This window comes from Bubalus kerabau, unplaced genomic scaffold, assembly GCF_029407905.1.
Source record: "Bubalus kerabau isolate K-KA32 ecotype Philippines breed swamp buffalo unplaced genomic scaffold, PCC_UOA_SB_1v2 scaffold_70, whole genome shotgun sequence".
NCBI classification, from domain to species: domain Eukaryota; kingdom Metazoa; phylum Chordata; class Mammalia; order Artiodactyla; family Bovidae; genus Bubalus; species Bubalus kerabau.
In genome coordinates this window covers 411,809-424,471 of record NW_026577924.1, presented here as the reverse complement: position 1 = coordinate 424,471, position 12,663 = coordinate 411,809, and the positions used below count along the sequence as shown (strand labels likewise).

Below are 12,663 nucleotides of genomic sequence, written 5' to 3'. Positions count from 1 at the left end.
AAAGTAGAAGTAGCCTATGGTTCAGCAGTCCCACTCCCAGGCATAGATCCACCCCCAGTACAAGCCAACAAGCTAGATGCCCCGTTTGGGCACATCGATCTGTGCGCGCGCTCGCATGCGCATGCGCGATCGCCTGCGAGGCTGGGGGTGGGGCGGGGGCTGGGGCTCTGGCTGGAGTCGGTGCAAGCCCCGGGATTGCCTGAGGCAAGCCAAAGGAGCCCCAGAGGGAGACGGGACGGCCGGTCGTCTGGTTTCCTGAAAGCCGAATGCGAAGGCGGAGGGGCTCGCGGGCCGCGGGGAGGCAACCCAGGTCTGCAGCGGGAGTCGGGGCCCCGGCCACCCACTCACTCCCCCCGCCCCGGGAGGGGCTGGGGCTGCGGGGGTGGCGGGGGGGCGAGGGGGGGTGTGGGTCCAAGAATTGGGACGCGGGGCGGGGGCTAAAGGACCTCTTCTGGTAGGCAAAAAAGCCTCCAGCACCCGGAATTCCCAGGTGGTCTCCCATCCAAGATACTGAACAGGCCCGACCCTGCTTAGCTTCCGAGATCAGACGAGATCGGGCGCCTTCAGGCCGATAGGGCCGGAGACGGGCGCGGCCGCCGCGGGGCGCCCTAAGAGCCTTGCGCTTCGCCTCCCTTTCGCTCTGACCTGCAGGTCGGGCCAACGGGCCGCCCCTCTCCTCGGGGGGCCGTGCTGTACTTGAGCCGCACGACCCGCGACCGCACTCCAGCCTGCTGACGCCGGCCCGGCCCCCGAACACCGCCAACACCAGACCAGCAACCGCCTGGCCGGGCCCGGGGGCCCGATGGGCTTCCAGGACCCCCCAGTGACCGGGAGGGCGTGCGTGCGTGCGCGCGGGGCCTGGGGGGTGGGCTGAGGGGTGCGGAGGTCTCGGCGCCCTCCCACCCCCGGCCACTCCAGACCCGGCCGCGCTGGCTGAGCGGGGCCTCCCCCTCCCCCCCCATCCCGTTCGCTGCTCAGGGCCGCGCGACCCCGGAGGTGTCGGTCTTCGGGGCCCGCCGCCTCCCGATCCCCGCGGCCCGGGGGCCTCTGAACCTCCTGCGGGCCTAGGCTCAGCGAATCTTGAGCGCCCAACTTGCCCGGCACCTGCCCGCTGCCCAAACCCACCGGGAGCCACGGAGGCGCGGTCGACCGGAGCGCCTCAGCCCCGCCCCTTTGCCCTACCGAGGCGCCCCCCTTGTCCCCACGCCGCCCGCCAAGCACCCGACCTTCCTGAGAGAGCAGACGAACCACAGGCAGGCACACAGACAGACAGACAGACACACACACACACACACACGAGTGTGGTCTTTGGAAATACTTCTGTTCGTAGTTGCTGGGTTGAGCCCAACTCTTATAGGACCCATGGAGTGTGGCCCATCAGGCTCCTCTGTCCGTGGCATTTCCCAGGCGAGAATACTGGAGTGGGTTGCCATTACCTTCTCCAGGGGATCTTCCCGACCCAGGGGTCAAACCCGAGTCTCCTGCGGGCGGATGCCTTGCCATCTGAACCAGCACATTGCGAATTCCCTAGGCAAAATACAAAGAAAAGAGCTCGTGTGCTACTAAGTGGAAAGATGATTGAAGAAACAGAAGGTGTCCTTTGTTGGTATCTTGGAATCTTTCTTTAGTTTTCGTTGATTTTTACTCTTAAGGCTACTTGAACAAGGCAAGAGAGAAACCCCAGAACTGAAAAGCAATTGACTTTTTTGAAAGAAACCTGTGCAGGTTAAGCACTCTTCGTTTTTGAGAGATGGTGAAATGCAAAATCTTGATTCAACACCTATGACTTTGGTGAACTTTATTTCAAATCTCCATGATGAACCCCTAAGGCGTCCAGGAAGAAAGGAGTAGAGCGGGAGACAAAAAGAGCAACCTTTCCCCTTGGCGCCATCCCAACCAGCTGCTTAGTTCCTTCATCTCATGGACTACCATCTGGGCTTATCTGGTTTGTCTGATTCTTGTTTCGGGGCCCTTTTCTAGTCACAAGGCTGTCAACAGTGGGGGGTGGGGTGGGGGGTGGGGGAAGCCCTTCTTTCCATTCCACATGAGACCCAGTGGACAATCCAGGCCCTGGCCACTGCATAGAGCGTGCAGCAACAATATCAACGGTGATGCTGGTTAACAACGCATATTCCTGGAATCCACTCCGTTGCCTACTGAGTGTGTGCGGTGGTGGTCTGGAACCTATACCTGGAAGCTTTCTTGATGATTGCAAATGACACCAAAGTCCGAGGACGATGGAAGATCTTCACGTTTCTGCAAGAGCCACACACCTCCAGAAGGAACCGCAAGACTTGCCTGACATGGTCAAGGTCTAAGTATTGGACTACACGTCGGAAGGTCTCCACCTTTGCTATGGAAGTCAAACGATCTTTCTTGGAAATGAAAATGGATCACACTGAACGTTCACATTCTTCTAGAGCATTTGAAAAGCCCTAAACTGTAGAAATCTGCTGTACGAGTTCCTTGAAAGCAAGAACCCATACTGATGGATATGTCTTAATGCCTTAGATTGTGCCTTGAATATAGCGTACACATGAACCCAGGAAAGGAAAGAATGGAATCGCCAAATACACAAAGAGATCAAAAGTGCCGAGCCAAGTGACACCTTGAGGCTTCCAAGAACTTTTCTGTCTTTCACACACTAAGTAAATCCTGAGCACCTACGATGAGCTGGGAGGCATGTAATAAGTTTCTGGAACTAGAAGGCGGAGAGAAGCAGACACAGAGTTCCTGCTTTCACTGAGACGAATCTAATGATACATCACAGGCAGATCCTTGGAGAACTTGTCGAGGGGCCTCTACCCTCACCAAAACCTGGGTGTCAGGGAAGGCTTTTCAGAGTAACCATTGCGTTGAGGTCCATAGGTTGAACCTACGTAAACCAGGGTTGAGATGCAGGAAGAATTTCAGGCAGGGAAAACAGCATCCTGGAAGTCTAGGTGACCAGGGAAACTTAGGACGTTCAAGAAATGAAAATGCCCTATGGGATGGAAGCCAAAGAGTGCAGAGGGCATTCCAGGGAAAAGACATCCGAGAAGAACGTGAGGAGCAGGCATGAAGGGAATTGGTCGTATCTTCAATATGATGGGAAAATACAAGAGCCGTTGGAGCAGGATGGTGAGAGAATTGCATCTGCATTTCCAAACGGTCATCTTGCTCCACGTCACTAATGATTGGAGAGACTCAACTCCAAACGCCAAGGAGGGACCACTTCGCCCGAGTCCGATTGGGCCTCATTGCAATGTCTGTCCATAGCAGATGCTGGAGAAGCTGTGGAGCAAAGGGAACTCTCCTCCACGCTGAGTAGGAATGGGAGTTGGTACAGCCGGGATGGAAAAGAGTATGGAGGTTCGCGAAGGAACTAAAAGTAGAAGTAGCCTATGGTTCAGCAGTCCCACTCCCAGGCATAGATCCACCCCCAGTACAAGCCAACAAGCTAGATGCCCCGTTTGGGCACATCGATCTGTGCGCGCGCTCGCATGCGCATGCGCGATCGCCTGCGAGGCTGGGGGTGGGGCGGGGGCTGGGGCTCTGGCTGGAGTCGGTGCAAGCCCCGGGATTGCCTGAGGCAAGCCAAAGGAGCCCCAGAGGGAGACGGGACGGCCGGTCGTCTGGTTTCCTGAAAGCCGAATGCGAAGGCGGAGGGGCTCGCGGGCCGCGGGGAGGCAACCCAGGTCTGCAGCGGGAGTCGGGGCCCCGGCCACCCACTCACTCCCCCCGCCCCGGGAGGGGCTGGGGCTGCGGGGGTGGCGGGGGGGCGAGGGGGGGTGTGGGTCCAAGAATTGGGACGCGGGGCGGGGGCTAAAGGACCTCTTCTGGTAGGCAAAAAAGCCTCCAGCACCCGGAATTCCCAGGTGGTCTCCCATCCAAGATACTGAACAGGCCCGACCCTGCTTAGCTTCCGAGATCAGACGAGATCGGGCGCCTTCAGGCCGATAGGGCCGGAGACGGGCGCGGCCGCCGCGGGGCGCCCTAAGAGCCTTGCGCTTCGCCTCCCTTTCGCTCTGACCTGCAGGTCGGGCCAACGGGCCGCCCCTCTCCTCGGGGGGCCGTGCTGTACTTGAGCCGCACGACCCGCGACCGCACTCCAGCCTGCTGACGCCGGCCCGGCCCCCGAACACCGCCAACACCAGACCAGCAACCGCCTGGCCGGGCCCGGGGGCCCGATGGGCTTCCAGGACCCCCCAGTGACCGGGAGGGCGTGCGTGCGTGCGCGCGGGGCCTGGGGGGTGGGCTGAGGGGTGCGGAGGTCTCGGCGCCCTCCCACCCCCGGCCACTCCAGACCCGGCCGCGCTGGCTGAGCGGGGCCTCCCCCTCCCCCCCCATCCCGTTCGCTGCTCAGGGCCGCGCGACCCCGGAGGTGTCGGTCTTCGGGGCCCGCCGCCTCCCGATCCCCGCGGCCCGGGGGCCTCTGAACCTCCTGCGGGCCTAGGCTCAGCGAATCTTGAGCGCCCAACTTGCCCGGCACCTGCCCGCTGCCCAAACCCACCGGGAGCCACGGAGGCGCGGTCGACCGGAGCGCCTCAGCCCCGCCCCTTTGCCCTACCGAGGCGCCCCCCTTGTCCCCACGCCGCCCGCCAAGCACCCGACCTTCCTGAGAGAGCAGACGAACCACAGGCAGGCACACAGACAGACAGACAGACAGACACACACACACACACACACGAGTGTGGTCTTTGGAAATACTTCTGTTCGTAGTTGCTGGGTTGAGCCCAACTCTTATAGGACCCATGGAGTGCGGCCCATCAGGCTCCTCTGTCCGTGGCATTTCCCAGGCGAGAATACTGGAGTGGGTTGCCATTACCTTCTCCAGGGGATCTTCCCGACCCAGGGGTCAAACCCGAGTCTCCTGCGGGCGGATGCCTTGCCATCTGAACCAGCACATTGCGAATTCCCTAGGCAAAATACAAAGAAAAGAGCTCGTGTGCTACTAAGTGGAAAGATGATTGAAGAAACAGAAGGTGTCCTTTGTTGGTATCTTGGAATCTTTCTTTAGTTTTCGTTGATTTTTACTCTTAAGGCTACTTGAACAAGGCAAGAGAGAAACCCCAGAACTGAAAAGCAATTGACTTTTTTGAAAGAAACCTGTGCAGGTTAAGCACTCTTCGTTTTTGAGAGATGGTGAAATGCAAAATCTTGATTCAACACCTATGACTTTGGTGAACTTTATTTCAAATCTCCATGATGAACCCCTAAGGCGTCCAGGAAGAAAGGAGTAGAGCGGGAGACAAAAAGAGCAACCTTTCCCCTTGGCGCCATCCCAACCAGCTGCTTAGTTCCTTCATCTCATGGACTACCATCTGGGCTTATCTGGTTTGTCTGATTCTTGTTTCGGGGCCCTTTTCTAGTCACAAGGCTGTCAACAGTGGGGGGTGGGGTGGGGGGTGGGGGAAGCCCTTCTTTCCATTCCACATGAGACCCAGTGGACAATCCAGGCCCTGGCCACTGCATAGAGCGTGCAGCAACAATATCAACGGTGATGCTGGTTAACAACGCATATTCCTGGAATCCACTCCGTTGCCTACTGAGTGTGTGCGGTGGTGGTCTGGAACCTATACCTGGAAGCTTTCTTGATGATTGCAAATGACACCAAAGTCCGAGGACGATGGAAGATCTTCACGTTTCTGCAAGAGCCACACACCTCCAGAAGGAACCGCAAGACTTGCCTGACATGGTCAAGGTCTAAGTATTGGACTACACGTCGGAAGGTCTCCACCTTTGCTATGGAAGTCAAACGATCTTTCTTGGAAATGAAAATGGATCACACTGAACGTTCACATTCTTCTAGAGCATTTGAAAAGCCCTAAACTGTAGAAATCTGCTGTACGAGTTCCTTGAAAGCAAGAACCCATACTGATGGATATGTCTTAATGCCTTAGATTGTGCCTTGAATATAGCGTACACATGAACCCAGGAAAGGAAAGAATGGAATCGCCAAATACACAAAGAGATCAAAAGTGCCGAGCCAAGTGACACCTTGAGGCTTCCAAGAACTTTTCTGTCTTTCACACACTAAGTAAATCCTGAGCACCTACGATGAGCTGGGAGGCATGTAATAAGTTTCTGGAACTAGAAGGCGGAGAGAAGCAGACACAGAGTTCCTGCTTTCACTGAGACGAATCTAATGATACATCACAGGCAGATCCTTGGAGAACTTGTCGAGGGGCCTCTACCCTCACCAAAACCTGGGTGTCAGGGAAGGCTTTTCAGAGTAACCATTGCGTTGAGGTCCATAGGTTGAACCTACGTAAACCAGGGTTGAGATGCAGGAAGAATTTCAGGCAGGGAAAACAGCATCCTGGAAGTCTAGGTGACCAGGGAAACTTAGGACGTTCAAGAAATGAAAATGCCCTATGGGATGGAAGCCAAAGAGTGCAGAGGGCATTCCAGGGAAAAGACATCCGAGAAGAACGTGAGGAGCAGGCATGAAGGGAATTGGTCGTATCTTCAATATGATGGGAAAATACAAGAGCCGTTGGAGCAGGATGGTGAGAGAATTGCATCTGCATTTCCAAACGGTCATCTTGCTCCACGTCACTAATGATTGGAGAGACTCAACTCCAAACGCCAAGGAGGGACCACTTCGCCCGAGTCCGATTGGGCCTCATTGCAATGTCTGTCCATAGCAGATGCTGGAGAAGCTGTGGAGCAAAGGGAACTCTCCTCCACGCTGAGTAGGAATGGGAGTTGGTACAGCCGGGATGGAAAAGAGTATGGAGGTTCGCGAAGGAACTAAAAGTAGAAGTAGCCTATGGTTCAGCAGTCCCACTCCCAGGCATAGATCCACCCCCAGTACAAGCCAACAAGCTAGATGCCCCGTTTGGGCACATCGATCTGTGCGCGCGCTCGCATGCGCATGCGCGATCGCCTGCGAGGCTGGGGGTGGGGCGGGGGCTGGGGCTCTGGCTGGAGTCGGTGCAAGCCCCGGGATTGCCTGAGGCAAGCCAAAGGAGCCCCAGAGGGAGACGGGACGGCCGGTCGTCTGGTTTCCTGAAAGCCGAATGCGAAGGCGGAGGGGCTCGCGGGCCGCGGGGAGGCAACCCAGGTCTGCAGCGGGAGTCGGGGCCCCGGCCACCCACTCACTCCCCCCGCCCCGGGAGGGGCTGGGGCTGCGGGGGTGGCGGGGGGGCGAGGGGGGGTGTGGGTCCAAGAATTGGGACGCGGGGCGGGGGCTAAAGGACCTCTTCTGGTAGGCAAAAAAGCCTCCAGCACCCGGAATTCCCAGGTGGTCTCCCATCCAAGATACTGAACAGGCCCGACCCTGCTTAGCTTCCGAGATCAGACGAGATCGGGCGCCTTCAGGCCGATAGGGCCGGAGACGGGCGCGGCCGCCGCGGGGCGCCCTAAGAGCCTTGCGCTTCGCCTCCCTTTCGCTCTGACCTGCAGGTCGGGCCAACGGGCCGCCCCTCTCCTCGGGGGGCCGTGCTGTACTTGAGCCGCACGACCCGCGACCGCACTCCAGCCTGCTGACGCCGGCCCGGCCCCCGAACACCGCCAACACCAGACCAGCAACCGCCTGGCCGGGCCCGGGGGCCCGATGGGCTTCCAGGACCCCCCAGTGACCGGGAGGGCGTGCGTGCGTGCGCGCGGGGCCTGGGGGGTGGGCTGAGGGGTGCGGAGGTCTCGGCGCCCTCCCACCCCCGGCCACTCCAGACCCGGCCGCGCTGGCTGAGCGGGGCCTCCCCCTCCCCCCCCATCCCGTTCGCTGCTCAGGGCCGCGCGACCCCGGAGGTGTCGGTCTTCGGGGCCCGCCGCCTCCCGATCCCCGCGGCCCGGGGGCCTCTGAACCTCCTGCGGGCCTAGGCTCAGCGAATCTTGAGCGCCCAACTTGCCCGGCACCTGCCCGCTGCCCAAACCCACCGGGAGCCACGGAGGCGCGGTCGACCGGAGCGCCTCAGCCCCGCCCCTTTGCCCTACCGAGGCGCCCCCCTTGTCCCCACGCCGCCCGCCAAGCACCCGACCTTCCTGAGAGAGCAGACGAACCACAGGCAGGCACACAGACAGACAGACAGACAGACACACACACACACACACACGAGTGTGGTCTTTGGAAATACTTCTGTTCGTAGTTGCTGGGTTGAGCCCAACTCTTATAGGACCCATGGAGTGCGGCCCATCAGGCTCCTCTGTCCGTGGCATTTCCCAGGCGAGAATACTGGAGTGGGTTGCCATTACCTTCTCCAGGGGATCTTCCCGACCCAGGGGTCAAACCCGAGTCTCCTGCGGGCGGATGCCTTGCCATCTGAACCAGCACATTGCGAATTCCCTAGGCAAAATACAAAGAAAAGAGCTCGTGTGCTACTAAGTGGAAAGATGATTGAAGAAACAGAAGGTGTCCTTTGTTGGTATCTTGGAATCTTTCTTTAGTTTTCGTTGATTTTTACTCTTAAGGCTACTTGAACAAGGCAAGAGAGAAACCCCAGAACTGAAAAGCAATTGACTTTTTTGAAAGAAACCTGTGCAGGTTAAGCACTCTTCGTTTTTGAGAGATGGTGAAATGCAAAATCTTGATTCAACACATATGACTTTGGTGAACTTTATTTCAAATCTCCATGATGAACCCCTAAGGCGTCCAGGAAGAAAGGAGTAGAGCGGGAGACAAAAAGAGCAACCTTTCCCCTTGGCGCCATCCCAACCAGCTGCTTAGTTCCTTCATCTCATGGACTACCATCTGGGCTTATCTGGTTTGTCTGATTCTTGTTTCGGGGCCCGTTTCTAGTCACAAGGCTGTCAACAGTGGGGGGTGGGGTGGGGGGTGGGGGAAGCCCTTCTTTCCATTCCACATGAGACCCAGTGGACAATCCAGGCCCTGGCCACTGCATAGAGCGTGCAGCAACAATATCAACGGTGATGCTGGTTAACAACGCATATTCCTGGAATCCACTCCGTTGCCTACTGAGTGTGTGCGGTGGTGGTCTGGAACCTATACCTGGAAGCTTTCTTGATGATTGCAAATGACACCAAAGTCCGAGGACGATGGAAGATCTTCACGTTTCTGCAAGAGCCACACACCTCCAGAAGGAACCGCAAGACTTGCCTGACATGGTCAAGGTCTAAGTATTGGACTACATGTCGGAAGGTCTCCACCTTTGCTATGGAAGTCAAACGATCTTTCTTGGAAATGAAAATGGATCACACTGAACGTTCACATTCTTCTAGAGCATTTGAAAAGCCCTAAACTGTAGAAATCTGCTGTACGAGTTCCTTGAAAGCAAGAACCCATACTGATGGATATGTCTTAATGCCTTAGATTGTGCCTTGAATATAGCGTACACATGAACCCAGGAAAGGAAAGAATGGAATCGCCAAATACACAAAGAGATCAAAAGTGCCGAGCCAAGTGACACCTTGAGGCTTCCAAGAACTTTTCTGTCTTTCACACACTAAGTAAATCCTGAGCACCTACGATGAGCTGGGAGGCATGTAATAAGTTTCTGGAACTAGAAGGCGGAGAGAAGCAGACACAGAGTTCCTGCTTTCACTGAGACGAATCTAATGATACATCACAGGCAGATCCTTGGAGAACTTGTCGAGGGGCCTCTACCCTCACCAAAACCTGGGTGTCAGGGAAGGCTTTTCAGAGTAACCATTGCGTTGAGGTCCATAGGTTGAACCTACGTAAACCAGGGTTGAGATGCAGGAAGAATTTCAGGCAGGGAAAACAGCATCCTGGAAGTCTAGGTGACCAGGGAAACTTAGGACGTTCAAGAAATGAAAATGCCCTATGGGATGGAAGCCAAAGAGTGCAGAGGGCATTCCAGGGAAAAGACATCCGAGAAGAACGTGAGGAGCAGGCATGAAGGGAATTGGTCGTATCTTCAATATGATGGGAAAATACAAGAGCCGTTGGAGCAGGATGGTGAGAGAATTGCATCTGCATTTCCAAACGGTCATCTTGCTCCACGTCACTAATGATTGGAGAGACTCAACTCCAAACGCCAAGGAGGGACCACTTCGCCCGAGTCCGATTGGGCCTCATTGCAATGTCTGTCCATAGCAGATGCTGGAGAAGCTGTGGAGCAAAGGGAACTCTCCTCCACGCTGAGTAGGAATGGGAGTTGGTACAGCCGGGATGGAAAAGAGTATGGAGGTTCGCGAAGGAACTAAAAGTAGAAGTAGCCTATGGTTCAGCAGTCCCACTCCCAGGCATAGATCCACCCCCAGTACAAGCCAACAAGCTAGATGCCCCGTTTGGGCACATCGATCTGTGCGCGCGCTCGCATGCGCATGCGCGATCGCCTGCGAGGCTGGGGGTGGGGCGGGGGCTGGGGCTCTGGCTGGAGTCGGTGCAAGCCCCGGGATTGCCTGAGGCAAGCCAAAGGAGCCCCAGAGGGAGACGGGACGGCCGGTCGTCTGGTTTCCTGAAAGCCGAATGCGAAGGCGGAGGGGCTCGCGGGCCGCGGGGAGGCAACCCAGGTCTGCAGCGGGAGTCGGGGCCCCGGCCACCCACTCACTCCCCCCGCCCCGGGAGGGGCTGGGGCTGCGGGGGTGGCGGGGGGGCGAGGGGGGGTGTGGGTCCAAGAATTGGGACGCGGGGCGGGGGCTAAAGGACCTCTTCTGGTAGGCAAAAAAGCCTCCAGCACCCGGAATTCCCAGGTGGTCTCCCATCCAAGATACTGAACAGGCCCGACCCTGCTTAGCTTCCGAGATCAGACGAGATCGGGCGCCTTCAGGCCGATAGGGCCGGAGACGGGCGCGGCCGCCGCGGGGCGCCCTAAGAGCCTTGCGCTTCGCCTCCCTTTCGCTCTGACCTGCAGGTCGGGCCAACGGGCCGCCCCTCTCCTCGGGGGGCCGTGCTGTACTTGAGCCGCACGACCCGCGACCGCACTCCAGCCTGCTGACGCCGGCCCGGCCCCCGAACACCGCCAACACCAGACCAGCAACCGCCTGGCCGGGCCCGGGGGCCCGATGGGCTTCCAGGACCCCCCAGTGACCGGGAGGGCGTGCGTGCGTGCGCGCGGGGCCTGGGGGGTGGGCTGAGGGGTGCGGAGGTCTCGGCACCCTCCCACCCAAGGCCACTCCAGACCCGGCCGCGCTGGCTGAGCGGGGCCTCCCCCTCCCCCCCCATCCCGTTCGCTGCTCAGGGCCGCGCGACCCCGGAGGTGTCGGTCTTCGGGGCCCGCCGCCTCCCGATCCCCGCGGCCCGGGGGCCTCTGAACCTCCTGCGGGCCTAGGCTCAGCGAATCTTGAGCGCCCAACTTGCCCGGCACCTGCCCGCTGCCCAAACCCACCGGGAGCCACGGAGGCGCGGTCGACCGGAGCGCCTCAGCCCCGCCCCTTTGCCCTACCGAGGCGCCCCCCTTGTCCCCACGCCGCCCGCCAAGCACCCGACCTTCCTGAGAGAGCAGACGAACCACAGGCAGGCACACAGACAGACAGACAGACACACACACACACACACACACACGAGTGTGGTCTTTGGAAATACTTCTGTTCGTAGTTGCTGGGTTGAGCCCAACTCTTATAGGACCCATGGAGTGCGGCCCATCAGGCTCCTCTGTCCGTGGCATTTCCCAGGCGAGAATACTGGAGTGGGTTGCCATTACCTTCTCCAGGGGATCTTCCCGACCCAGGGGTCAAACCCGAGTCTCCTGCGGGCGGATGCCTTGCCATCTGAACCAGCACATTGCGAATTCCCTAGGCAAAATACAAAGAAAAGAGCTCGTGTGCTACTAAGTGGAAAGATGATTGAAGAAACAGAAGGTGTCCTTTGTTGGTATCTTGGAATCTTTCTTTAGTTTTCGTTGATTTTTACTCTTAAGGCTACTTGAACAAGGCAAGAGAGAAACCCCAGAACTGAAAAGCAATTGACTTTTTTGAAAGAAACCTGTGCAGGTTAAGCACTCTTCGTTTTTGAGAGATGGTGAAATGCAAAATCTTGATTCAACACCTATGACTTTGGTGAACTTTATTTCAAATCTCCATGATGAACCCCTAAGGCGTCCAGGAAGAAAGGAGTAGAGCGGGAGACAAAAAGAGCAACCTTTCTCCTTGGCGCCATCCCAACCAGCTGCTTAGTTCCTTCATCTCATGGACTACCATCTGGGCTTATCTGGTTTGTCTGATTCTTGTTTCGGGGCCCTTTTCTAGTCACAAGGCTGTCAACAGTGGGGGGTGGGGTGGGGGGTGGGGGAAGCCCTTCTTTCCATTCCACATGAGACCCAGTGGACAATCCAGGCCCTGGCCACTGCATAGAGCGTGCAGCAACAATATCAACGGTGATGCTGGTTAACAACGCATATTCCTGGAATCCACTCCGTTGCCTACTGAGTGTGTGCGGTGGTGGTCTGGAACCTATACCTGGAAGCTTTCTTGATGATTGCAAATGACACCAAAGTCCGAGGACGATGGAAGATCTTCACGTTTCTGCAAGAGCCACACACCTCCAGAAGGAACCGCAAAACTTGCCTGACATGGTCAAGGTCTAAGTATTGGACTACACGTCGGAAGGTCTCCACCTTTGCTATGGAAGTCAAACGATCTTTCTTGGAAATGAAAATGGATCACACTGAACGTTCACATTCTTCTAGAGCATTTGAAAAGCCCTAAACTGTAGAAATCTGCTGTACGAGTTCCTTGAAAGCAAGAACCCATACTGATGGATATGTCTTAATGCCTTAGATTGTGCCTTGAATATAGCGTACACATGAACCCAGGAAA

The 12,663-nt window shown here is 57.3% G+C and overlaps 4 pseudogenes; all 4 read right to left on the bottom strand.

The window, feature by feature from the left end:
* Nucleotides 1-465: 465 nt before the first annotated feature.
* On the bottom strand, nucleotides 466-585 carry LOC129641098 (uncharacterized; annotated as a pseudogene).
* Nucleotides 586-3,832: 3,247 nt separating this feature from the next.
* On the bottom strand, nucleotides 3,833-3,952 carry LOC129641097 (uncharacterized; annotated as a pseudogene).
* A 3,251-nt stretch (nucleotides 3,953-7,203) lies between these two features.
* LOC129641095 (uncharacterized) lies at nucleotides 7,204-7,323 on the bottom strand (annotated as a pseudogene).
* A 3,251-nt stretch (nucleotides 7,324-10,574) lies between these two features.
* On the bottom strand, nucleotides 10,575-10,694 carry LOC129641094 (uncharacterized; annotated as a pseudogene).
* Between the last annotated feature and the right edge of the window lie 1,969 nt (nucleotides 10,695-12,663).